Below are 26,794 nucleotides of genomic sequence, written 5' to 3'. Positions count from 1 at the left end.
TAATGAGCAACATTCCTGGCCTGTCCCAGCAGCATTATGCTAAAGAGCTTCAACCTGCAGCATAGAGGAGAGATGGACAGCGAAGAACAGAGGAGCAATGCAACACCTTGTGCCGTGGGCCGTTGTGGAATTGGAGATATTCCATGCCTGGACCATAGCCATCAGTCGGTATGCTACTGACATCCACCTAGCCGCGAGGGGATACTGCCAAGAGTCAGGAGGATGGGCTAGCTGACCATCTAGAGTGCTCTTCTGATCCACCCAATTTATATGAATAGCATCAATTCCTCCTACCTGAGACTCAGCCTTTAATTCCTAACACTGTCTCAGAGCGGGGTAAAAGGGCTCAGGTGCAAAACCAGTACGCAACAGAGGGAAATGGGGGTGCGGGGTGTCAAACCAAAGACAAGGTCAAGCCCAACTCACCTCGGCTGCGTCTGTACCTTTCAGAAATCCAACCAGCAGTTTTGGAGTCTCAAGCAAGGCAGGCAGCCACAAAAAACCCCGCTCCGTCAGGTTGCTTCCAGCTCACTGGGTATTTGACATTCTGCACAGAGCGATCGCTTAAGCCTGCTGCGATCTGGTTTCAACACTGGGTTTTCTTTTAACTTACATAGGCAGAAGCATTAATTTTCAGGTCTGCACTGTCTGAAGCTCCGGAACACAAATGGCTTTTTTCAAAGGCCCCCCTCCTCCCCCCGAAAGAAACACGTACTAAGCAAATTGCAATTTACATTTTGCCACAAGCATCTTTTGCTGAAACCTCAACTGTCAGTAATTGTAGGATACATGTGTGAGTGATAAGTGGGCGTTATCGAGTGCTTTTATGAGCAAGTCTCATTAACCCTTTGCTTGTCTCCTGAAGGAGGCTGTTTAAGGACTGCATTACTTAAAACAAAGAGCTGCGTTTGTCCCAGTTCTGCTACTTGCAGCTTGACCTTGAAGAAGCCAATTAACTGCTCGGTACCTCAATTTACCCATCTGTAAAAGGGGTATAAATGATATTTTTCCAAGCGGGATGATGCAAGTAGAGCTAATAGATTTTAATGACAATTTAGCCATCAAGTTTACCCTTGTTTTTGTGCTGGTAATTCACCCACAAACACAGCATGATGTAATAATTTATTCTCTGTTCAAAACTGATCAATGGTTTATTCAAAGAAATATCGGCCTATAGATTGTTCACAAACGGTTTGCAGTGGATAGGCAAGTTGTGTGACTGGTCACCTAACCTAAGTCACTTGGCATTAAGGTTGCCAACATGGTCTTTCAAAAATACAGGACATGCATGACAGAGGGGTGGCCAGGCCAAATCCGAGTGGTGTTGCAACCCTGTGCACTAGGTCACACCACCACTCAAATCTGGCCCACCTGCCCCCCTGTCAGCCTTCTAAAGCAACACGAGACTCCTTTTACTCTGTATTTTAACCAGAGGTGTAGTGCTACTGGAAACCTGATTTTTTATTTAAGTAGAGGACACCCCTAATAATATGGGACTGTTGGCAACCTTACATGGCATCTGTTCCCCAATGGGATGATCTAACCTTTATGTAATAATTTTGTTTCTGCCCCAAATGAATTTGGGTTACTCACTAAATAACTTTCTTTTCTGAATTAAACCCGGGCCTGAAATTTGACCTTCAAACATGCTTTTAAGAACAAGAGCTCACTCAAATGTCCATGAAAAGGTGGATGTAACAAAGCTGACTCCAAGTAAGTTTCTGAAAAGAATTAGCAAATACTCTGCACTCTTTGCCCAGGTCTGGTTACATGGCTCAGTTTGAGTGAAACACTTTAAGGTCCTTGGTTTCAAGGCCTTATTACTGCAGATTTTTATTACTATACTAAAACCAGAGCCTACACAAACTCAGATCTGCCTCTTGTTATGAGCAAGAGAGAAACTGACGGCCCAGCCCAGTTCCTTGAAGGAACATAGCAGGGGGCTGTGGCAACATAGACGCAGAGCTGTTTCGGCAGAAGCTCAGTAACCTTTGTGTGTTTGTAGACACACGCCCATTGTGAAACCTGGGGGCACTCACAGGACAGAGACTGAAAACACGAAGTAAATGAGTGGGGCAGGATGCCTCCGACTGATGGAGACTAACCATATTCCCACCCAGACTCGGGCTGGTGAGGAAAAGACCACCTGTGGTGAATGCTTCTGTAAACAGATGGGATTGGATTGTACCCCTGGATGTCAACAGATTCTGGCAGACAGACAAGGGGAAATAAAGGATTCTTGGCCAATAAAAAGATTCCTTAGTTCTAGACCCTGAGTGTTCAAATCGGAAGTTACCAAGAAAGCCAGGGGCGGGGGAAGCAGCCTGCTAAGGAACCAGGAGCCATATGATATAAGGGTTTGCAGATTTACTTAACTACACTGAAGCAGCATTCAGAGCACTAGAAATATACTCGAGATCCCCTGCACCACTAATGAGGCAGGATTTTGCTGTTGGCACTAGCTAAAGATTTGGAGCAGTAATGCTGGAAAAAGCCCATTGCAGTAATCAAACCATGAATCACCATGAGAGGGGCGGGGGGGTTGGGAGACTGCCAAAGGGAAACTGAGAAGATGCTCCTAGCTACTGCCCCGACCCCTGGGAATCCTGGTAGGGTCATCCTGCTCATTAAGAACTCCTAATCTGCATGCCTCTGACAGCTATCTGCAACACAAGTTGCTCATTACAGGTGCGCCAACTCATTTAGGGAAGATACAATATTTATGACATGGCTTGTGGAAAATGAGAAGCCTCAAATAAAGCACATAGCCAGAGATTTCCCTGCATCTCTGACATACCGTTTTAAACCCTCTGCGCACATGCAGCTAGCTCACAGCCGAGCAACCCTCATCTCCCGGGAGCTGCTGTTCCCCTCTGCCGTGGCAACGCGTGAATGAGACTGGCTGTGGAACTGCCAAAGGAAGTATTACTGCCATTTGACAGCTTCAGATCCACGGCGCAAGGTGAAGTGTTAGAAAAGTGACTCGGTCCCGATTTGAAAAGTGACTTAAGAGACCAGGTCAGAGTAGATGACACCACCTGTCCCGGCCCCCACATCACTCGCCCAAGGTCACAATGGCAACCCGTGTCGCAGCCAGGAACTGAACTCCCAGCCCAAACCTCACCCCAGGGCCCCATCCACGAGACCACCCTTCAGACCTCGACTGGGGAACGTGCTTCCTCCGACCCTTTGGTCTGCCAGAGCTTGGATTCGTGAGCCTTCCAAACAGCCTGCAAGCCCCACCTTGGCATCCCGGTATTTGGGGAAGAGGCTGGCACACGTGGAGAGGCTGGCACTGGATAACTGTGGGGCTCGGCACCGACGGCGGGAGGAGACGGGTGCTTGTTATAAGATCAGATGGCAAGGATGCCCAGAGAGGGGGATGGGAGCCTCTGGGCTAGACAGACATCCGCACTGTATGAACCAAAAGACAAATTTCAGTTCACTGCAGCACCAACTGGAGAAAGGCACTGCATGGACAGGTCCTCAGCACTGGTCTCTTGGGACCCTGGTCCCCATGGTCTCGTGTTCCTCCTGGACAGAGGCTGCCAGTCAAGCCAAGTTACATGAGTTCCACACAGCCAAGCAGGATGAGACCACAAGACTCACTTTCACTTGTAAAATGAACCGACACCGCTAGAGCCCAGGTGTAGAGAGGGGAGAGGCCAGCCCACGAACACACTCACTACACAGCACACCTCGCCTTGCCCGGTCGGTATTTCCGCAGCGCTCGGGAATGCCTGCCATTCTAGGTTGTTCACCGCCGAGGAATGCACGTCAAATCATTATCATTTGCTCAGTGCTCCGGGCATGCTCTGTTCCCCGGAGCCGCACCGCAGGCTGCCTCCCGTCTGCCCCGAGGGCGCGGGAACGCCAATCATGCCATTCCCACGCTGGGTCAGCGCTCCGCTCCCCACTCTGCCCACGTGCTGCCGGGGTCAGCGATGCCAATCCGAAAGAGAAGAGGGGAGGTGGGAGCAGCAGTATGCACACAGAGAAAGGAGGACTGGATGGGACGGGGACAAGCAGCAGTGAGGTTCCCTCTCCCCAGGGTCAGGGCCCCCTTGCTCATCGAGGGTCTGTGCCTTGACATGCAGGAGTCAGCTCACAAGGGGCTGCTGACCCCTCGTTAGCACCACACAAAGCGATCAGCCAGGAGTTAAATTCAGCCCTGGTCTAAGATGGCATCATCTGGCCCTACATTACTGCTCAATAGCATGAATTAAATTTGAACCTTAACCAGAGTCATTCCCACTCCCCACGCTGCCAAGCCAACAGCTCCACTCTCGCCGGTCCCCAGCACTCGGGGGCTGCCCCAATCCTGCTCCAGGTGCAAGGCCCAGTCGTCACTCCAGCAGCTGAATCCCAGCACCGGCCACCGGGGGAGGCTCTAAATCAAAGTTCCAGGGCATTCACTCCAGCTGCATTCTGGCTCATCCATGGAGGGCCCCTGTGACAGCGTTCCTGGGCCCGGCACAGTGAATGCCAGGCTAGATTCCTCACACGGAGCCCTTGTTCTTTCAATGGCCCTGAATGGCACAAAGTCTGGCTGGCGTTTTTCCATTTCTCCAAGTGGGCAGGGGCGGCTCCAGGCCGCAGCACGCCAAGCGCGTGCTTGGGGTGGCATGCCGCGGGGGGCGCTCTGCCGGTCGCCGGGAGGGCGGCAGGCGGGTCCGGGAGACCTCCCACAGGCGTGCCTGGGATAGCATCAGGAGTGAGGAAGCATGCCTGGATCTGCTCCATGCTGTACATGTCCTCTGGGCTGTCTTCTATGAATGGGTCCTCCTGAGCTGTGCGAAAGGCCAGGACCTGGAACAAGGGTCACAGTGTCTCTCTTGTCCTGGGATTAGGTTAGAGAGATTATTGCCCCCTGACTCCAGAGGCTTCCTGAGCGCGAAATAGCTAGAGCCGCCCCTGCAAGTGGGGCAGTGGCTGCTGACCCCGGTGGGGGGCTGGACCTGGTCACCATCCCGCCTCCCCCGCCACACACACACACACGCTCAGGAAGCCTCTGGAGTCAGGGGGGCAGCAATCTCTCTAACCTAATCCCAGGACAAGAGGGACACTGTGACCCTTGTTCCAGGTCCTGGCCTTTCGCACAGCTCAGGAGGACCCATTCATAGAAGACAGCCCAGTGGACATGTACAGTGTGGAGCAGATCCAGGCATGCTTCCTCACTCCTGCCACTATCCCAGCCACGCCAGCACGAAAGGGCAGTCCAGCTTTGCTGGGCCATTTGGGTTTCCATCACCCTGCTGGGATTCTACACACCTACACACGAGACAGCCAGGCAGTGGGTACAGCACTGCCCTGACTCAGGAGACCCAGCTCTGTCACTGACCTGTTGGATGGCCTTGGGCAAGCCATATCCTGCCCTGTGCCTCTGTTTCCCCACCTGTAGAATGGGGATAGGGATACTGACCTCCTCGGTAAGTGGCTTTGAGATCTACTGATGAAAAGAGCTATACAAGACATAGGTATGATGATACACAAGCCACCAAATAGTCATCAAACTGTAACAGCTTCCAGCTACTACTAGTCCATACCAGTCAAGCCTAGGTCTCGGATCTGATCTCTATGGATCCCCCAGATAAACAGAGAAGAGGGAGAGATATACCCACAGTTATCTAAAACTTATTACTGATCAGTTCGCACACTCCCACCGGTACAACCATCGTTCTATACATGCTTCTAGCAAAGCGTCAATAGAGCCATTTAATCCAAAGCTCTTGTGTAGTCTGGCTAGCATTACTTACTGACAATAGAGTCCTTTCAGTCTGGAGAACAGCCGCAGAAAAGCCTGCCGCAGCTCTGTCCAGAGTAGGTGCGGTTTTGTTCGATGCTGTAGATGCAAATGCAGTGTCTTTTGATAACAGAACTGCTGTACCGCACTCTCTGAATAGGAAGCCCTCCTCCACTTGCATGGGGACCTGAATCTCTGTGTTTTCTTTTATAAAGTGAATAAAGAATTATCCGAGACAGGTTCTCGCCCCATCTGGGGAACCATCTGAAGGGTCTAATTTCCATCTTAAAGCTCCCATTTCGCTAAGTTGCCAAGTTGTCCTTGGTTACCAGAGGTTTTTCAGCAGTTGAAGGATCTGCTGCTTTTTCTGCCAAACTGAATGGAGAGCAGTTCTCTTTCACGCCAACAGGCTTGAAATGCCACCACTATCTTGGTGCGATTAGAGGTCTTGCCTACTTCCAGAGAGCTTTGCAACACTAACACACCACATAATAGCACCATGCACAGCCTCTGCTCTTCAAAAATGGGTATGTAAAACCGGTGCAGGACAGAGGCAAGATTGGAAAGAAAGCTACACAGATTTCCTTTGATAAATGAAACTATATTAAGCTACAGTTCCTAAAAAGGGGAGAGATCATTCCCTCACTCCCCTTCCATTTTATTTACAAAGCCCAAATGGCTTAAAACTCTCACACTTCATCTTTGGGCACATACATTATAGTACAGGAGAGAATAGATGGGGGTTTTGTTTTTTCTTTTCAGCCATCTCAGTGAAGATGGCTAAAGTTGAACATTATCCAGCATAACAGAAGGTGGAGAACTGATAAAGCCTATTCAGGTTTTATTTTATAAGCCCCCCCCCCCAAAAAAAAACCACATGTAAAAGAAGAAAAGTGCATTTTATAAACCAGATTTTTTTTTTAAATTGCTCTTTGGAGGGAATTTCTACATGTGCGAATTCCACAAAAAATAATTACATTGTCAAGATTTTTAAAATCTTAATCTTTTTTAGTTATTCCCTTTAAAAAACACAAAGATTTTAACTGAATTTTCACTATGCTGTTTGCTTGATTTCCGCTTCTGGTTCAGTTTATACAACAAAACAAGACTGGTCAGTTTCACTTTGTTTCCAATCCATTTCACTTGCTGGTTCTCAGACACTAGCGTTATCATTCCTTCTGTTCTCCCGCCCTCCCAAGAACACGTTGATCTCCAAACCCTCAAAACTTAGCTGAAGCTGAAGAGTGTCACAACAACATTCCTATGGAGTTCTATAAAATGCTTTTCCTTTAAACAACGTTTACATTTTATCTTTAAAAATTTACTAGAAATAAAACAATCAGGGTAGAGGATCGAAGGGACAGGATTCATTCCTTGGTTGTGACTGAGGGTTCACGTAAACTACAACAACAATCTGCGGTGGCAGTGAGTTTCAGAGCATGGGTCAACTGACTCGGGCTTGTGCTACAGAGCTAAAAAGAACAGTGTAGACATTCTCGCTCTGGCTGGAGCCCAGGTTCAAACTTAATAATGGTGGTGGGTCTCAGAGGCCAGGCTCCAGCCTGAGCAGGAATGTCTACACAGCTATTTTGAGCCCTGTAGCACAAGTCGGACTCAGGTCACCTGGGATCTGAGACCCTCTGCCGCAGGATTTATTTGCAGTGTAGACGTACCCTGAGTTGCAGAGGTGGGGGAGGCCACTGTTGAAAGTTGAAATATGGTCAAGATTTTAAAAGAGTGCTTAGTGATTTTTGGTATTCAGCTTGCGACACCTTGAACGGGGCCTGTTGTGCACGAAGTATCCAGCACTCACGTCTCAAGTTGGGCAGCCAAAAGACAGACATCCATAGCTGCTAATCCCTTTGGAAAATCCCGACCATGCATTCGTACCTATCATGCAAGGCAGCAGATTAAAGGAAGGGTAAAAGATCAGCTACAGTAGAATTTAAAGCAACAGCAGCATGTGACAAACCACTGCAACTAGAACAGAAGGTGGCTGGATGTATACACACAAGTTTGGATCGACCTGGTATACAGAAAAAGTTCCAGTGTAAAGACCTAACGGAAGACACTACAGTCCTCCTGCCCAGCCAGGACTTCAACGCCACTGAGAAAAACTGACTCTGACAACGGAAGAGCGATTGTATTGGTTACAACCATAACCACAGCAAGGGGCCTGCCAAAGGAAAGAAAAGTTCGGAAATTCCCAGTGGCAGTAAGGGTGTGGAAGGAAACAGGAACTAAAGATGAAAGGCCTGGAGGAAAAAAACAACCCAACATCTGCACACAGAGCTCTAAGTGATGACTGGGAGGAGACCGGGCCAGGTGCAGCGCTGCCAAGCAGCCGGAAAAAGCAGATCAGTGTCACCAATTCGGGCCTCGCTCTCTTTTAACAAAAGCCACGAGCCACCATGCAATCTGACATTCAGGCGGGACAAACGCATCAGTCAGTAGAGGGAAAGAAGAGGCACACGGTGTAGGTACATCTGCCTCCAAGAAGCTGCTTGGGAAATAAGTAGAGCTGGCTGGAAAATGCTATGTTACTTGCCATGAAAAGTTTTGAAATAAATGTAAATTTGTGGGGTTTCCTAGAGAGTTTTTGGAAACTGGAGATTTTGGGAGTGGGGGTGAGGGGAGAGAGCACAGATGGCAAAGAAAACTGGACATTTTTAAGACAAATGAAAATTTCTATTTAGACTACAAGAGGCCATTTTTCATTGAAACTGTTAGAAAGACATTGACCAGCTCTAGCAATAAGCATGCAAGCGAGTGGCAAACACAGCCATGTTGCTGGAGGAAGACGAGAAGTGTCATTCAGGAACATACACACACAGATCTAGCGTGCACATGAAGAATTCATCACAGAATGTCTCCCACTCTCTCCTTTACAAGACATGGCCACATCTTTGTTACCGGCCTGAGGTGCAGGAAGGGATGGTGGCAGAAAGTACAGGATGGTAGTGGATGGACCTCCCAGGGTAAATGCAAAGCCTATTCCTGGTTGAGGGTTTCGATCAAGATGACCAGTCCCAACAGACAAGAAGAACGAGAGGCGTGTCCTTTGAAGAAGAGTGTGCTGAAGGCCTGTGACCCTGCAGGGGTGGTAGTTTTCCAAATGAGAGGAAGGATGTCCCAGTGGTTAGGGCATCAGCCTTGGGAGACCTGGGCTCAAGTCCCTGCTTGGTCATAGGTGACGTTGGGCAAATCACTGACTCTGTCTACATGTCAGTTTGCCCATCTATAAAATGGAGCTAATGGCACTTGCAAATCTCACCGGGTGTTGTGAGGATTGAGGGGTTTGGACACCACAGTGACGAGGGGCATGTGAGTACTTAAGATAGATACCTGTTTCACAGAGTTTCCACAGTACTTACCAACTGACCTGTATTTGTTAAAAACTACAGACCCCAGGCTGGATAAGGTTACGTGATCCTGTTTTAGCCAGCAACTTCGATCACATTTTCCCAACAGCCGCAGGTATCACATCCCACCGACCGCCAGTTTTCCTCCAATGGATAGAGCAACACATTTTGCAACTCCATTTTGTGTCTACATCTCAGTACAACCTGTTAGTGCAAGTTGTTAACCAATGGTTTTGATCTAAACTTACTGCACAGCTTGACTTGCTTCCATGCTCACCCCTTTCATTTAACCCTTCCTTCCTCACACATCGCACAAGGTGTAACAAGAGAATCTTGCAATTCACTCCTATGATCGGCAAGGCAGATGAAGCATTTAAAAACAACTACCAGATGTAAAGACGGACTTCATTCGGCTTTTAGGTCTGGTGCTAGTGCGGAGGTCTTCAAGTTGACGGGAATTAGTACGCTATTAGGTAAGGTGTGCAGGGAGGAGCAGGGGAGGAGAACAGAAGAGCATTGCTCAAGGGACCTCAGTGTAGTTGCTTTGGAATGCCTCTGAAGCCCAGGGCTTGGCTACACTTGCAAGTTGCAGCGCTGGTAGAGGCTTTCCAGCGCTGCAATTAGTAACCGTCCACACCTGCAAGGCACATCCAGTGCTGCAACTCCCTGGCTGCAGCGCTGGCTGGACACCTGGTCAGGTTGGGGTGTAGCGATTGCAGCGCTGGTGATCCAGCGCTGCTCATCAAGTGTGGACACACACCAGCGCTTTTATTGGCCTCCAGAGAATAAGGAGATATCCCAGAATGCTTTTAACTAAATTACTCTCTTTGTTTTGTTATGCAGCCTCTCTTTGTTTTGTTGTGAACTCCGATCGGAGCTCCGTTGAACTGCTTATCTAAAAAAACAAACACTGATCACAGCAAACAGGAGCTATCTGTACCTGGCTGTGAACGATCAAATGAGAGGCAGGGAGAGAATGTTTGCTTGACAGAGAAACAGCGTTGGATGCAGGCTGTTTGCAATTAAGACTAAGGGTTCGCGAACATTTTGTGATTTTTCAATCCAGGAAGCTAACACATAGTGTTGGCTCCAAAAATCCACTCTCTCTATCTTCCCCGCTCCCTGTCACAGTACACCACCCTCCACCCCCCTCTTTTGAAAAGCACGTTGTTGCCACTTGAATGCTGGGATAGCTGCCCATAATGCAGCACTCCCAACAGCGCTGCAAATGCTGCAAATGTGGCCACACACCAGCGCTGTTCCTGCACAGCTGCATGACCAGCGCTGTAACTCCCAGCGCTGCAACTTTCAAGTGTAGCCAAGCCCCCCGAGATATTGAAAATTCTGTCAACTGCCATTTAGTTCTTTACTTCTTATTGAACTACAACAGTTCCTGCCCTTAGCGGAAAGCAGAGAGTTTACCTACACAGCCTCAGGGCTTGTCTACACTTGGAAATCTATTGAAGTAGCTACTCCTGCGTGGACACCAGAATAAAAACACATCCACCTGGAAACACCCAAATATCTGTATTGGGAGAGTTATTCTGGTAAGTTACCAAAGTTATACAAGCCCTTAGTCTATGACAGGGGTTCTCAAACTGGGGGTCGGGGCCCCTCAGGGGGTCATGAGGTTATTACATGGGGGGTCGCGAGCTGTCAGCCTCCACCCTAAACCCTGCTTTGCCTCCAGTATTTATAATGGTGTTAAATATATTAAAAAGTGTTTTTAATTTATAAGGGGGGGGTTGCACTCAGAGGCTTGCTATGTGAAAGAGGTCACCAGTACAAATGTTTGAGAACCACTCGTCTATGGCATCATCTAGCCAGTCTGTCTCTGCACACTCTAGCTATTGCAACAAAGCGATGATGAAAGCTACACAGTCTGGAAGCCCTGACATTACTGTTGTGTGAATCACGAATGAACACACAGAACAAGCCACCCTTGACTGTGCTGACGCAGATGACCATGCCAAGTGCTGCTCTCTAGCAACAGTTTGTCTAACCAAGCAAGGACAGCGAATAAAAATGGCTCTGACAATGCCCGGAATTCTACAACATGGGAAAATGAAAAAATCCAGACTTGCCTATCTGCTCTGAAGAACACACATCATTAACATGCGTTTTATTATCTATTTTGTACCTAACAGGCCCCAAGGAAGAGCAATGGCCCATTGTGCTAGGTGCTGTACAAACCCTGAGAGTCAGTCCCTGTCCCAAAGAGCGTATCATCTACATAGACAAGACAGATGGAGGGCGGTAGGGGAGAGAGGAAGTAACTTGCTTAATGTCACCCAGCAGGTCAATGGCAGAGCTGGGAACTGATCCCTGCTCTCCTGACTCTCTCTCCAGTGCCTACCCACTAGACCATCCTTCCTTCCCTAAGAACCGGGTGGCCAACAGATTAAATCCTTTATTTTCTTGGGAGTTCAGCAAGGAGCCTGTGAACCTAGATTAGAATTGGTCTATAAACTTGAACTGAGAGTTCCATGGTTGTGAGGCACGTGCCGGCTTCACAGCACCTGCCTGATTGTTAAACTGTGCGCACGGCATGTCGAGCGACACTGTTCCAAAGGACGGTGTGTTGACATTAAGGAACACAGGGGAGTTTTATGCCTCCGGCTCTAGAGCAGGACACATCAGCCTTTCCTCCTTGCTACTCACTCCTGGTCCTCTTATGCACCCCAGAGCCCCTTGCACCACTTCCCATCACTGGCAGGACATCCTGTGCGGATCAGCAAACTACTTCTAGGGTGCTAGTGGCACCGGAGCAGAAGCGAAGGCGGAGAAAATCAGCAGGCTTGGAACACGGCATTCAGGGTGAGCTAAGGGAGCTCAACTACAAAGCCAACTAAGGGCAAAGCACCAGAGAGATGTGCTTTCGAACAGGCCTCATCCGTGCATTTTGAAAACTCCACCCCCCCTGAATTCAAATACTCGCCATTACAGAACCCCTGAGGGGAAGGAGTTTCTTGGTAGGAAGGAGCAGGAGAAATTTCAACCCTCAAAAGGTGCTTAAAAACAGAGAGACCAAGGCCCTGATTCAGCCAGGTACCTAAACACGTACCTAACTTCAGGGTGAATGCTGGCATGCTGCTTCCGCTCACGTTTAAATACCTTGCTGAGCTTTCGTAGATTTTAAGGTCAGACAGGACCACTGCCATCACCTAGAGTGACCTCCTGCATAACCCAGGCCAGAGAATTTCACTTACTGATCGTGCACCAAGCCCATCACTTCCGTCTGAAACTGGGGTCCATGTGCTCCCTCTAAGGGTATGTCGACAGACGCAGTGCTAGGCCTCTCTCTACGCTTCAGAGCCCAAGCCACAACATCTGCACAGCCTTGCTTAGCACTGTGCCCCGTGAGCCCAAGTCTGTGGATCCAGGCTCGGAGGCTCATTGCAGCAGGCTGCATACACATACCCTACCTGGGTAGTCCATGTGTTCATTTTTGCATTTATCTATTGCTTTTCACCAGAGGATCTTACCAACATTAACCCTCAGAACACCCCCAGTGGGGAAGGCAATCATTCATACTCCTCTGAGAGACAGATAAACAGAGTTCACCGAGAGCCAGCAAGAGAGCGTCCCGGTTCCCAGGCCACAATGAACGACAGCCTCACAATGAACAATTAGCTCCAGCCCCCCAGTCCTTCTGCAATATCAGCTACTAAACCTCAGCGATGCCTCTGCCCAAAGCCACTCTGAGCAGCCTCAGCTGCTAAGCCCACGGCTGGCCATGTGTAATGCCAGACTTCTGGATGTCTAGCAGTAATCCAATCACAGTCACTGCTTGCCTGTCCACATCCTTTATTGTATCCTGGCTGGATTCCTGGGAACAGTCCAAAAACGAACAAATGTTCAACCTACAAGGCAAGTGGGTTGGATTATCCATCTCCTCTAGGGGGAGAGGTAACCCTGCATCTCTTGGCATGAAAGCAGAGCTCTGTTAGTCTGCACACAGCTTCCTTATTAACAAAGGAGGCTGAGAATATTCCCCTCCCCAGATGTTGAGAGCATGACTCTTTAAACAAAAAAACCAGAAACCCAGCATCAAGCATGAAATCCATACAAAATAGCCAACACAAGAAGCTCTCATGACCCTGACTAATTTAGTTTTATGAAGACTACTCCCAGTACCAACCATCTGAGTTTGCACCAAACGCTATCTGGGAGGCTTAATAAGGGAAACCTTTACAGAGACACGGCTATGCTTTAAAAAAGCAATGGCATTTCTGGATCTGTATTTAAAACACACTTGTCAGGAAGACACAGACGTCAACTGTCAGGCGAGACCGCAACAGAACTGCTCTTTTTCTCCTAGAAAGGTTGCTAAAGACAAGGTCGAGCTACTTGACTTCTCAAGACGCAGTCAGGAAAAAAGGTTACCCCAAGGACCGCCAGCGTATATGGCTAGCAGCCCCCTTTCCCTGCATTGCTGTACATCTGGATACTTGAGAGAATTAGCTAAAGATTTATTTACTTTTCACAACCACCGCATGCATCACATCAGCCTCTCCCACGTGGCACTAAACTACTCCAGCTTGAAAGAATTAGCCTCGTACGGCAGCGCAAGCAGCCACAAAGCGTTCAATATTTCAGCCTTTAAATGCGAAGAGAGACATGACAGTGAGTGCAAGATAACAATCAGCTGCAGATAACTCACTCGCACTGGAGGCTGTGACTCCTTCCGCGTGCGCACAGGGGGTGCAGCAGAATGAGTTACCCCCGGCCTCGCTAAGAATGAGATCCGGGGTTGACTTTCTGCGCTATCCCCCCCACCAGCAGCTTGGAGCACTCAAAGGCAGCGTCAACGTCAGAGGTTTTCCTGACTTTGATTCCAAGCAAGGCTGATAAATCGGAGAGGGGGACCCCACAGAGAAACAGGCAGCTCTGAGAAAGCTAATGCACACACTGAGGTAGAAACACCAGCCGCGACGCTGGCAGTGGCTAGTTACCCCTTCAGCCCACAGCCCAAGCTGCTTCCAGACCCACCGTCAGCCTCCAGACAACAGCGGCAGCCCCTTGCCCCTGTTTCAATGGACTAGAAAGAAAGCAAACCCCGGGCTCTGGGACGAAGAGGATGAATCAACGTGCTCCCTGCTGCTGAGCGCTGCGATGTCTGTGTTCAATTAGTGATCTCCAATGCCAGTTCGGAGCAGGAGGGGGGTGGGGAAGGGAGGCCAACTCCACAGGGAATCGTAATATAATCATTTAAGCTGGCTGCCTTGCAAATCACAGAGCTCCAGTTCTGCCCTGGCTCCGCGCCAAAGCCTGAAGCACTGCGAAAAGAGGCCTGACTGGAAAGCTCGCTAGTGTGGCTTGGATTTCAATGTAGGTACCAGCCCCGTAGGAAGCTGATCCAGATCAAACAAGCAGATTACACATCGGGCTTTCGGCAGGAGAAGAGGGAGAATCTGAGATGGTTTCTCATTCCCCTTACCCAATCCCAACTATTCCCCTCTGGAACATTGGAGGGGGCACACAGGATCACTCCTTTTTCTCTCCCCGTTGTCAGGAAGCGAGCCATTCCCCCCGTTTGCAGTGTCAAACCCAAAGGGAAGGCAGGTTTGGTAGCTGATGTGCGGAACTGGCCCTCAGAGATCTGGGCTCAGGTCCCTGCCCAGTCACAGGCTCCCTGCACCACCTTGGCTGCAGCGCTGAAGCACCCAAAGGTTAAGCTTCTTTGTTTCTGAACTGGGGATCACGACACTTGCCCATCTCACAGGGCTGCAGGGAAGGCTCATCCCGTCATTAAAGTCTGTAACGTGCTCCAAGATCATCTGAAGGAAGGTGCTATAGGAAGCACAAAGGATTATCAGGACTTGGAAAACTTTCCCACTGGCTACAAGGCAGGATGAAAAATACTTTGGGGGTTAGAGCCATGATCCTTCCTGTAAGACTACATGCCTATGGCCTGCCACAGTCTGCAGACTGATGGGAACCTAATGGCCGAGATGGGTGCTCTCTTGTTCCAGGTGGAACTGGAAGGGGAACAAGCGATGAGGAGCAGACGTTCCACAGGAGCAGACATTTTCTGGCACCAGGAAAAGATGGTGGCTCCAGCTTCCGTTGGAGCCACCAGCACTTCCTGTTGGCCCTACAACCTGAGCTCACATGATCTATTTCCCATTATCCTCCAGTCAATTCAATGCTTCAACAGCCTGGATTGCTGCCATATCTGGAGTGCTGGGATCATTACCAGGCAGTTAATGCCAGACACTGGAGGAGAGTTCACAGAGGAGAAACAATAACAAGGAGATTGGAGGGAACGTTTCCATTTTAAGAGCTTCCTCCTGCTTAGCAACCTGAATCTGGTACCTACGGTCCCTAGCACTGGGTGCCAGGTGCTACCAATGGCTGATGCACGAACAAAGAAACCACCATGACAGCAACATGTGGAGGTGACAGAAGTGGAGGGATGTTTGCTGGACAGTAAAATGCAAATAGGTAGCAAAATAAACTATTTCATAGTAGGCATGAATAAGTAACTGGTTTGCACAGTCGCTGACCTCCAAGAGGAGATTGTTCCCTAGAAAGTTCTGCAGCAAAACCAGTCCAGGGCAGAAAAGTTTCAGCGCACACTGGAGTTTTCAGGCTACCACTGTTCTTTCTCCTCACCCTGCACCCATTCCACACTTCCCGACGATATAAACTGTGGAAGGGATGTTAAATCTTGTGCTTCAAGGTTAAAGCTAATCTGACTAATAGAGACCAGGAGGAAATCTAATGTAGGGGGCAGATTATCCCACACCTTCTTGCACCTTCCTCTGAAGCACTGGATGCTGACCACTACCAGAGACAGGACACGGGGCTAGGTTGACCTCAGGTCTAACCAGTCTGGCAATCCCTAGGTTCCCTCCCTGTTACTCTCTTCTTACTGCCACCCTCTCCGCTCTAGAAGATAGCCCCGTACTCTGTGCACCCCCACATAATCAGCTAGTCAGCCCCGTATTCTGTGCGCCCCCACATAATCAGCTACTCTCCCCCATCCCAGAGTTTTCGTACTTCCAAAGGGCATCTATGAAAGAAAACAAACTTGTCTCCTCCTCCCTATCCCACCCCCAATAAAACCCAAATAAGGAGGCTAATTACCTGGTGAGTGCGAGAATATGCTTTGTGATTCCTCCCACCTTTCATTAAACTTGTCGCCCACTTAATCCGTGCACCATGTTGTCTAGCTAATGTTGTCTCTGCTTCTCTATGGCAAGATGGTCTTCTTTGTTACTTGCCTGTACAACACCTAGCACGATGAGTCCTCAATCCTTGATTTGGGCTCCTAGACGCTGCCATGATAACCGCCACCCATTTCTTGTTTTCTCCCCATTCACAGATTTGAAGGGACAGGGACCACTGTGATCATCCACTCTGACCTTCTGCATGATCCCTAGATCCCACAGACTTCACCCAGTGGTTCCTGAACCCAGCCTAGCAGCCTGTTGCGGAATTCGAGCATTTCTTTTAGAAAGCTGGTCAGTGATGGGAAGTCACCACAATCCCTGGAAATAGCTCCTATTCCCATAGTTCCTGCTACAATGGTTAATTACCTTCCCCGTTAATTGGCATCTTATTTCCATTCTGAATTTTGCTGACTTCAGCTTCCAGCTACTGGCTCCTGTTATAGCTTTGTCAGCTGGCGCCTGCTAGTATCCTAACTTCTCACTATGTCGGTAATTAGACTCCGTAGGAAACCCTGTACGAAGACACGGTCCCTATCCTGAGGCAATTACAGGTCTATAGCACCTACATGGCCCAAATCAACCAACAGGCCTCAACTCTGACCAGTGGGTACAAGCAGCTGTGTTTGGGCTCACTGAAATTCCTTGGCCTTTCTGCCAAGACGACCAACCAATCTAGCCAGTTGCAGCAGTAATTGTGGACATTGCTAAACCCAGGGTTATGAGTTCAATCCTTGAGAGGGCCATTTAGGGATCTGGGGCAAAAAAAATAGTTGGGGATTGGTCCTGCTTTGAGCAGGGGGCTGGACTAGATGACCTCCTGAGGTCCCTTCCAACCCTGATATTCTATTATTCTATTTGTTCCCTAGGAACTGGACTGAGACCATCATACCATTTTATGAGTCCATCAGAGCGACAACGTCAGCCCTTGCTGGAATCTGAACTCTCAGCCTCAAGATAAAAGGGTTGTGTAACTATTCGTGCGCTGCCCACCTTTTAATAAGGGGTTACCTCAAAAATATCCCAATTAGACTGCGGACAGGCTCATGCCCTCCCAGGGTGAGGATGCTGCAGAGGAAGGAATCTCCCCCACCCCTCCCCCCAAAAAGTAACAAACAAAAATTCCCCTCATACCAGTTCCAGAGGCAAAATAAATAAAACCTGCTCTTCAGAAGTATTTTTATGAGCCCCAGTGACATGTCCTCTCTGACAGGGCTTAACAGAAGCAGAGAAGAACGGGTGAGTTCCAGCGACAGGGGAACCATTCCAGTTTAGTGGCAGAATTTTGACAAGGAGCTCACATGACACCCTTCCCCTTCCAGCGCCATATCCCTGTCTACAGCCTATCGTAACTTCCCTCAGTCATCAAGTCCCTCGCTCCTACCTGGTATTCGTGTCAATCTTTCCATACCTTGTAGGCAAGGGTCTCCCAGTGCCCCACGGCAGAGCAGTATCTCCCAGGGCTCCAGTCTATGCCAGGCACGAGTTTTGCTCTGGAGGCTTCGCATGCCACAGTTGCGAATGGGCCTGTGGGTTTTTGTAATGCCCTTGATGATGGAGGCAACAATGGCTTTTTATGGCTCTGCTGAAGCCATTGTCTCTTACTCATCACAGACACCAAGCAGCTTTTCGAACCACCCAAAGGCTCCTTAGGATGTTGCTTTACACAAATTCCCAGCTTGCTAGCAGACTGTTTCCTCTGTGGAGACGGGGCGGGGAGGGGGAGGGGTATTTACAAGAGAACGGAAAGGGGAATGGCAGAGTGTGGGTTGAGTGGTTTCAGCATCAGATTAGGAATCTGAAAGCCTGAGGTATAGCCACATCTCCTGCCTCAGTTTCCCTATCTATAAAATAGGGATAACACTGTGTAAGACCTCATTAGCTGAGGTCTGTACAACACTATGAATGTGGAAAGAGTCCTATAAGTGCTAATGGTCACTGTACTACTCGGTCAAATAGGCTACTTTTCACGGGGGAAAATTCAAATGCTTCACCAGCCACAATTAACCCACCTTTTCCAGCACTGCCGGTTTACTCCCTGGCTATGCTCGTCGGACGATGGGCTACATCTACATTTAAACCGCTACAATGGTTCACTCACTATAGCCACAGGAGGGGCTCTCCTATCCCAATAGTTAATCCACCTCCCTGAGAAGCAGTAGCTAAGTCGACGGAAGAATGCTTCCATCGACCTTGGGCTGTCTAAACCAGGGGCTAGGTAGGCTTAACCATGTCACTCAGGGGAGTGGATTTTTCACACCCCTCAAGGACGCAGCTGGGTCAACCCAACATTTTAGCATAGGCCTGGCCTGAGAACAATAACTATTCTCATTGCTCACCAACCTTCAGAAACATACACAGGTATGGTCTTTACCCATCACTGAAAGTCAACCTCCTCTGAGAGGGAACATAGCAGCCATTTAAACTACTCACAGGAGCTCCTAACTCTTTAGAGCAAGATATGGAGAATCCTATATGTAGGTAATCTAAGATACCCCTCCGGGGTACAAACAGTATATTGCTGAATTTAGCAGGGGAAAAAGACACCATGCTTAAAGAACTTTATGGTTAGTGCTGACCAGGAAGTCAAAAAACTTGACCAATTTCTCCCCCCAGGAAATCTCTTTCCAGTTTTCCTATCCGTGATAGCTCTGCTGCTTAAGACAACGCATGGTCTACCACACTAGTAAACAAACAGCTAATGTACTCCACATAGTATAAGGCTATCAGCTACAGTTGAGCAATACATCACAGAATAACTCAAAAGACTCTACAAGCATGGCTCTTCCTCTGGTGGAAAAATGCCAGGAGCTCTTTAAATGAACATGGATAGTCAAGAGCAAGATTATGGCATCTCATGCAGAAGCTGCTACGATGGTGTCAAAGATAAAGCACTTTCTGCTCACAAGCCAGGCATGGGCCGTATCTTGCACGGAGGGGGGCCTCTGGGGGTCAGGCGGGCAGAAAGACATCGAGTCAGCAAGCATTCCTGTTCCACAAGCCCTGCTCCCCCCTGAATGATTAAGCACCAACTTGCTCACTGGGCTTTGCAGCAAGTCCATCCCTTCCGTCCCAATCATTTACACTATAAATTCTTTGGGTCAGGGACTGGGTCTATCTCGGTTCTTAGGCGGCCCCTGCCACCATGGAACCGAACATCTTCACTTTGCGTCCTGCAGACTTTACGCTTGGGGCTGCACGTTTACAACAGCAATTCCACTGCAGAACAGAAAAGAACATCATGATCGTTTTATCATGGTGTCAGCAAATTCCCTTCTGGGGATACAAGAGGATACAAGAGGAATACAGCTGCAAAGATACAAGAGATATGGAAACACTTAACGCTTTATCCTTGCCGCCACCCTTCCCCCGCACCACACACACACCCCTTGACTCAAATTAAACAGAAATAATTACACCACCAATATACAGACTGGAATTCAGTGTATTATTTCAACCCTTTGATGCCAGTCTCTCTGTACACAACATGATTAGCTTGATACAGGCTTGTCTCTAATCCATGCAAACTTTTCTGACCTATCTTGTTCAGCTTTCCTGCTATCTGGATTTCAGACCGCCACACTCAGCCATCCCTGCATCTATTATCTCCCGTATGACTCAGTCCTGAGAGAGCAACAGTACCCTTTCCCCGGTGGCTGCAACCATACATTTTGTCCAGCAGTGGAAGGCTCATTGCTGTGAAACATAAAAACAGTCCTCAGCCTAGGGCTCTGTGCTCTGGACACTGCCAGACAGAGCTAGAGGGATAATGCACCAGAGAGCATTATTTACAGTGGTGACAGCAGGAGCAGACGGTGCCAGGAAAATAACTTTTTTTCAATGCGTCCTGTACTCTGGATTGGCATAATTTTGTAATCAGCCTTATTACAGGATCTGTTCAGTCTTGATAGGATCCAAAATGCAAACTAGAATTTTATTACCAAATTGAGTTGACTCAGGAGAACGCCATTCTGCCAGCAGTACTTTGCATGACTTGTAATCTAGTCTCCACAAATGCGCAGTGTGCGAAAGAGGCCTGCACCCAGCACATGGAGCAGACTTCTGTTACATCTGCTACCCCCCCAGACCACCTTCGGGCTTGAGGTATACGAAACAATCAGGTGGCTCGTAAAGCTCTCCCTCAAGTTCAGAGCACTGTACAAATGCCAAGTTTCATTACTCAGCCGTCCTTAGTTACTGGTCCTTGAGCTCTTGTGTGTTTATCAACTCTGTTTCTTACACATCAAGGCAGAAGGTGGTCTGCAAAGGAAGTCAAGGCTCCACTGTGCTAGGTCACGTACAAACACACGGTAAGAGATCGGTCCTGCCCCAGAAACACTTGCAATCTAAGGGGATGTCTGGAGCTGTAATTTCCAGCTCAGGTAGATGTAGGTGTGCAAGCTTTGAATGACCTAGTGTGCTAAAAACAGCAGCATGGTCGCAGTGACACAGGTGACATGAGTGTATTGGGAGTGGCTAACCTCTCCCATCGCCCATGCCACCATGGCTCCACTGCTATTTTTCGTATACTTGCTTAATCAAAGCTAGCACATGTACATCCACCTGAGATTGAAATCCACCTTCAGCTTCAGCATAGACACACCCTAGCCAGACATGGAAAGACAGAAGATGGGAGGAGAAATAGACACATGGAGGTGATGCGACTTGCCCAAGGTCACAGCACATCAGTGGCAGGACCGGGAACAGAACCTTCATCTCTTGACTTCTGGTCCTGTGCACGCTAGCCGCTAGACCATATTAACCTACTGATCAGCCTGCTATATATGCTCATAAAGACTGTAACATAAAGCACAGCATCCCCTCCCCAACCAGCCACGGCTGGTGTGGTGAGACCCAACCTGGAATGGCATCTCGCCCTCATAAAGAAAGGATAAATTGGCAAGGACAACAAAAACAAAGATCAAGAAGCTGAGGACTTGGTTTAAGAGGAAGAGTTTAAAGAGTTAACTGTTTATAGCTTGGTTAAAGGGGGTCCTGACAGCTGCCTACATAGAATCATAGAATCTCAGGGTTGGAAGAGACCTCAAGAGGTCATCCAGTCCAACCCCCTGCTCAAAGCAGGACCAATTCCCAACTAAATCATCCCAGCCAGGGCTTTGTCAAGCTGGGCCTTAAAAACCTCTAAGAATGGAGATTCCACCACCTCCCTAGGTAACCCATTCCAGTGCTTCACCACCCTCCTAATAAAAGAGTGTTTCCTAATATCCAACCTAGACCTCCCCCACTGCAACTTGAGACCATTGCTCCTTGTTCTGTCATCTCCCACCACTGAGAACAGCCCAGCTCCCTCCTCTTTGGAACCCTCCTTCAGGTATCAAATCCCTCCCCAACTTTTCTCTTCTGCAGACTAAATAACCCTAGTTCCCTCAGCCTCTCCTTGTAAGCATAGGCGGCAGGTTTGTATAATTTTTGGTGGGGCCCAAAATGGTGGTGCCCCCCCCGCTCCCGCCCTGTAAGCCGATATAAAATGAAGCTACAACGCGTCAGCGCCACAAGATTACAAGAGTCAATTAAAAGTGGAAAGTCAGAAGCAGCACTTGCCTACTTCAATATACGGTATTATATTTTGTTGCATCTGTTGTGATGAAGTGGGAATGTTCTTAATATTTTCTCTGAATACTGTGTGGGTGCCTCAGTTTCCCCTGCAAGATGCCAACTGAAGGTGTTGGGGACAAAGAGATCAGGTGGCCTCCTTGTCCAGAAGAGACACAGAGGCCAGAGGAGGGAGTGTCAGTTTGGAGCTGGCTGGGGAAATTGGGAGAGACCCAGAACTTGGTTCTGGGCTCCCCACCCCCCAAGATGGACCTGACAGAGGGGTTCTGTTTTCTGTACCAACAAGCTCTGTTTAAACTGTGTTCCCGTCATCTAATAAACCTTCTGTTTTACTGTCTGGCTGAGAGTCACATCTGACTGCAGAGTAGGGGTGCAGCGACCTCTGGTTGCCCCAGGACCAGCCTGGGCAGACTCACTTTGGAAAGTGCATGATGTGGAAGGGCATGCTGAATGCTCCGAGGTCAGACCCAGGAAGGTGTAAGCTTCTTGCCCTGGAGACAGTATGCTCCGAGAGAGGAGGCTCCCCCAGAGTCCTGACTGGCTTTGTATGGAGATGTTCCAAAGCATCACAGCATCCCCTTCCACACCATGCACTTCCCAGAAGTCCGCACAGGCACTGACACTCCCTCCTCCGGCCTTTGTCTCTTTTCCAGGCATTAGGAGGCCACCTGATCTCTCTGTTCTCCAACACCTTCAGTTGGCACCTTGCAGGGGAAACTGATTTGGGAGAAATGAAGTAAAAGCTGCCCAAACCGAGCTTGAGCACTCCTGAATTTTGAGGTGTTCAAATCTGGAAGGCAGGTGCTGGGGGTGGGAGAGGGCTGTGGGCTCCATGGGGAAGCATGGCAGCAACTGTCTGGAGCTGCATGGAGCCAGATACGCTGGTCTGAGTGGCACAGTAAGCAGTTTGGGGGTTGGAGAAGAGGTAGGGAGTTCCGGGGGGCAGTCAAGGGACAAGGAGCAGGGGGAGTTGGATGGGGCAGAGGTTCGAAGGGGCAGTCAGGGGACAGGCAGCAATTGGATAGGCATGGGAGTCTAAGAGGTTTATCAGGGGACAGGTAGGGGGTGCGGTCCTGGGGGGGAAGTTGGGTGGGGTCTCAGGAGGGGGCAGTTGGGGACAAGGAGAAGGGAGGCTTAGATAGGGGCTGAGGTCCCAAGGGGCAGTTAGGGGCAGGGGTCTCGGGAGGGGGTAATTGGGGAACAAGGACCAGTGGGGCTTAGATAGGGGGTGGAGGTTCTGGGGGGCAGTTGGGGCAGGGGTCTGGGGAGGGGGCAATCAGCGGACAGAGGCTGGGATTCAAAGGGCTCTGGGCTGCTGGCAGCCGCGGGGATCCCAGAGCCCTTTGAATCCCAGCCCCGGCTGGGAGTCAGAGGACTCTGGGCTGCCTGCAACCGCAGGGAGCCCAGAGCCTTTTAAATCCCAGCCGGGGCCGGGAATCAGAGGGCTCTGGGCTGCCCGCTGCGGCGGGGAGCCCAGAACCCTTTAAATCTCAGCCGCTGCTGGGATTTAAAGGGCTCTGGGCTGCCTGCAACCGCGGGGAGCCCGCAGGCCTTAAGAACTCGGCAGGGATTTAAAGGGCTCTGGGCTGCCTGCAACCGGGGGGAGCTGAGACCCTTTTAAATCCCAGCCGCAGCCGGGAATCAGAGGGCTCTGCGCTGCCCGCTGCGGCGGGGAGCCCAGAGCCCTTTAAATCTCAGCCGCGGCTGGGATTTAAAGGGCTCTGGGCTGCCTGCACCCGCGGGGAGCACAGAGCTTTTAAAATCCCAGCCGCGGCCGGGAATCAGAGGGCTCTGGGCTCCCCGCCGCAGCAGGCAGCCCAGAGCCCTCTGATTCCCGGCCGCGGCTGGGATTTAAAAGGCTCTGGGCTGCCCGCCGCGGCGGGGAGCCCAAAGCCCTCTGATTCCCGGCCGCGGCTCGGATTTAAAAGGCTCTGGGCTCCCCGCGGTTGCAGGCAGCCCAGAGCCCATTAAATCCCAGCCGCGGCCGGGAATCAGAGGGCTCTGGGCTGCCTGCTGCAGCGGGAAGCCCAGAGCCCTCTGATTCCCGGCCGCGGCTGGGATTTAAAAGGCTCTGGGCTGCCCGCCGCAGCAGACAGCCCAGAGCCCTCTGATTCCCGGCCGCGGCTGGGATTTAAAGGGCTCTGGGCTCCCCGCCGCAGCGGGAAGCCCAGAGCCCTCTGATTCCCGGCTGCGGCTGGGATTTAAAAGGCTCTGGGCTCCCCGCGTTTGCAGGCAGCCCAGAGCCCTTTAAATCCCAGCCGCGGCTGGGATTTAAAAGGCTCTGCGCTCCCCGCGGTTGCAGGCAGCCCAGAGCCCTTTAAATCCCAGCCGCGGCCGGGAATCAGAGGGCTCTGGGCTGTCTGCTGCGGCGGGCAGCCCAGAGCCTTTTAAATCCCAGCCGCCGCCGGGAATCAGAGGGCTCTGGGCTGCCTGCAACCGCGGGGAGCCCAGAGCCTTTTAAATCTCAGCCGCTGCGGGGATTTAAAGGGCTCTGGGCTGCCTGCAACCGCGGGGAGCCCAGAGCCTTTTAAATCCCAGCCGCCGCCGGGAATCAGAGGGCTCTGGGCTTCCCGCTGCAGCAGGCAGCCCAGAGCCCTCTGATTCCCGGCGGCGGCTGGGATTTAAAGGGCTCTGGGCAGCCCCGGCGGCGGCAGCGGCGGGGGGGCGCTCCAAGCAGGGGAGAAAAAACATTGGTGGGGCAGAGCCCCTGCTTGGGATTTATTCATGGGGCTAAAGCCCCAGAGCCCCATATAAGTCGGCGCCTATGCTTGTAAGTCATGTGCCCCAGGCCCCTAATAATTTTCGTTGCCCTCCACTGGACTCTCTCCAATTTGTCGACATCCCTTCTGTAGTGGGGGGACCAAATACTGCAGGTGTGGCCTCACCAGTGCCAAACAGAGGGGAATAATCACTTCCCTCGATCTGCTGGCAATGCTCCTACTAATACATCTGCCTGTATGGTGCATACTTAGCTTTCTCTCTTTGGATTCACTACTCCTAACATTTAAGTTGAATATCAGGGGCAACTGCCTGGCAGACATCTTGTAACCCTGTGAAATAGTTTCCCACAATTGTATGGGACATGCAAAACTGGACTGGACAATGATACACTCAGTACCTGCATATATTCTCACGCACTACACTACACCAGGTTCCTGAGTGTTAGCACAACTAAAACCTGAGTGTTTTACACCCATGTTTAGCTACATATAAATGTCTATCAACTTACTTATAGTTTGGACAGGACAATACACTGGGGAACGCACTCAAGCAGCGGTTCTCAGACTAAGACCTAGCAAGCTGCATATAAGATGCAGAAATATTGGGTTGTACCACCTGCGTAATTATCATCAGTGCCGAAGTAAAGGATTCTGAAACCGACACGTTAAAGCCATTTGCGAATTGCCTGATCACAGTTTACAAACTACAGTTCAATGACCAACTGTACTACAGAGTCCGGTGCTGGCTGCCGGGGAACAGTCTAGAGTGCCTCAGCAAATCTTGTCTTTTATTATATACAGAAGGACCCCATTGATCCAGTCTCCTCAGCGCCGAACGGGTGGGTATGAGAGAGACAGCCTTTGGGCCGGTCTACACTACTGCTTAAGGTGATGTAATTATGTCGCTCAGGGGTGTGAAAAAGCCACCCCCTGAGCGACGCAAGTTACAGCGGCCTAAGCACTGTCCACACCAGCGCTATGTCGGTGGGAGACACTCTCCTGCTGACACAGCTTCGGCCTCTCGCAGAGGTGGAGTAATTTAGCTGACGGGAGAGCGCTCTCCAGTCATCCCTTCCCCTTTGTTGTCTATGGTAACTTCACTAGTCAGAGTATCAGGGTTGGAAGGGACCTCAGGAGGTCATCTAGTCCAACCCCCTGCTCAAAGCAGGACCAATCCTAACTAAATCATCCCAGCCAGGGCTTTGTCAAGCCGGGCCTAGAGTGTCTTCACCAGACGCGCTACAGCAGCGCAGCTGTGCCGACGTAGCGCTTCTAGCGTAGACTTGCCCACAGGCTCTCTTGAGCAGCCTATCCAAGCCAACTAGACGTGGGGCCAGCAAAACGCAGAAGGCGTCAAAAATCAAGCCTGCCTCACCTGAAGGATGGGTCAGGTGGATGAGCGGCTATGAAAGGACAATAATGGGGAGGGGAGGGCAGGGCAGACAAATCAGAAAAGACTTATCCCTCGGGAAACACAGCAGAAATCCCAGTCAACCTTTTAACTGTACACAGGGATTTCCATGTTGACAGAAAGGAATGCTGGAACTCAGCAACCCAGAACAGGGGCTTGTGCTGGAAAGAAGTGAAATGCCTGCCTTATTCCATATCTATCGCTTGAGAAATGGTAACAGTTTCTCTATTGAGAGTGTAAAAAAGAGAGCACGTGGAGGGAAGAGGTTTGGAGACAGAGTATTATTCACAAGGCCAGTCTCCGCTTCTGCCAGCCAATCCGCGTATCCCAGCTATCGGCACAACAAAACGGGAACAGCTTTGGCTCCCTCCCATACCGCTGGCAGCATGCAGATTTTCTGGTTTCTATCTGGGCTGTGAACCAGAAGCAGAAAGTAGGTTACTGTCTCAGCAGCCGCCACTGCCACTGCAAATGAGTGTTTTAAACACAATCAGCGGATCAGCACGCTGGGACTCAGCAGTCCCAACACATAAACCCAGCTGCTGAGACTGGCTTTCAACATTGCTATGGACATTACTCGGAAATTGTTCAATGCTCCTAAAGAGGATTTTTCTCACCCATGGGCGGATAGGATAATCTCTAAGAACATAAGAACTGTCATACTGGGTTAGACCAATGGTCCATCTAGCCCAGTATCCTGCCTTCTGATAGTGGCCAATGCCAGATGCTTCAGAGGGAATGAACAGAACAGGGCAATTATCAAATGACCCATCCCCTGTTGTCCAGTCCCAGCTTCTGGCAGTCAGAGG

At 50.0% G+C, this 26,794-nt stretch overlaps 1 protein-coding gene across 5 annotated transcripts in view; it reads right to left on the bottom strand.

Moving 5' to 3' along the window:
- The window catches only part of PTP4A3 (protein tyrosine phosphatase 4A3), a 172,157-nt gene that overhangs the window by 65,545 nt on the left and 79,818 nt on the right, over positions 1–26,794 (bottom strand). Inside the window, exon 1 of one of the 5 annotated variants that reach the window (XM_045003775.1) lies at positions 14,098–14,188. The exons of the other annotated variants lie outside the window; for them this stretch is intronic. The gene's annotated coding sequence lies outside the window, so the exon portion shown is untranslated. Of the gene's footprint in view, positions 1–14,097; positions 14,189–26,794 lie in introns of those variants that run through there. 5 annotated transcript variants of the gene reach the window in all.

The sequence above is a fragment of the Mauremys mutica genome, chromosome 2 (assembly GCF_020497125.1).
Source record: "Mauremys mutica isolate MM-2020 ecotype Southern chromosome 2, ASM2049712v1, whole genome shotgun sequence".
In the NCBI taxonomy this organism is placed as follows: domain Eukaryota; kingdom Metazoa; phylum Chordata; order Testudines; family Geoemydidae; genus Mauremys; species Mauremys mutica.
This window is presented reverse-complemented; position numbering and strand designations above follow the sequence as displayed.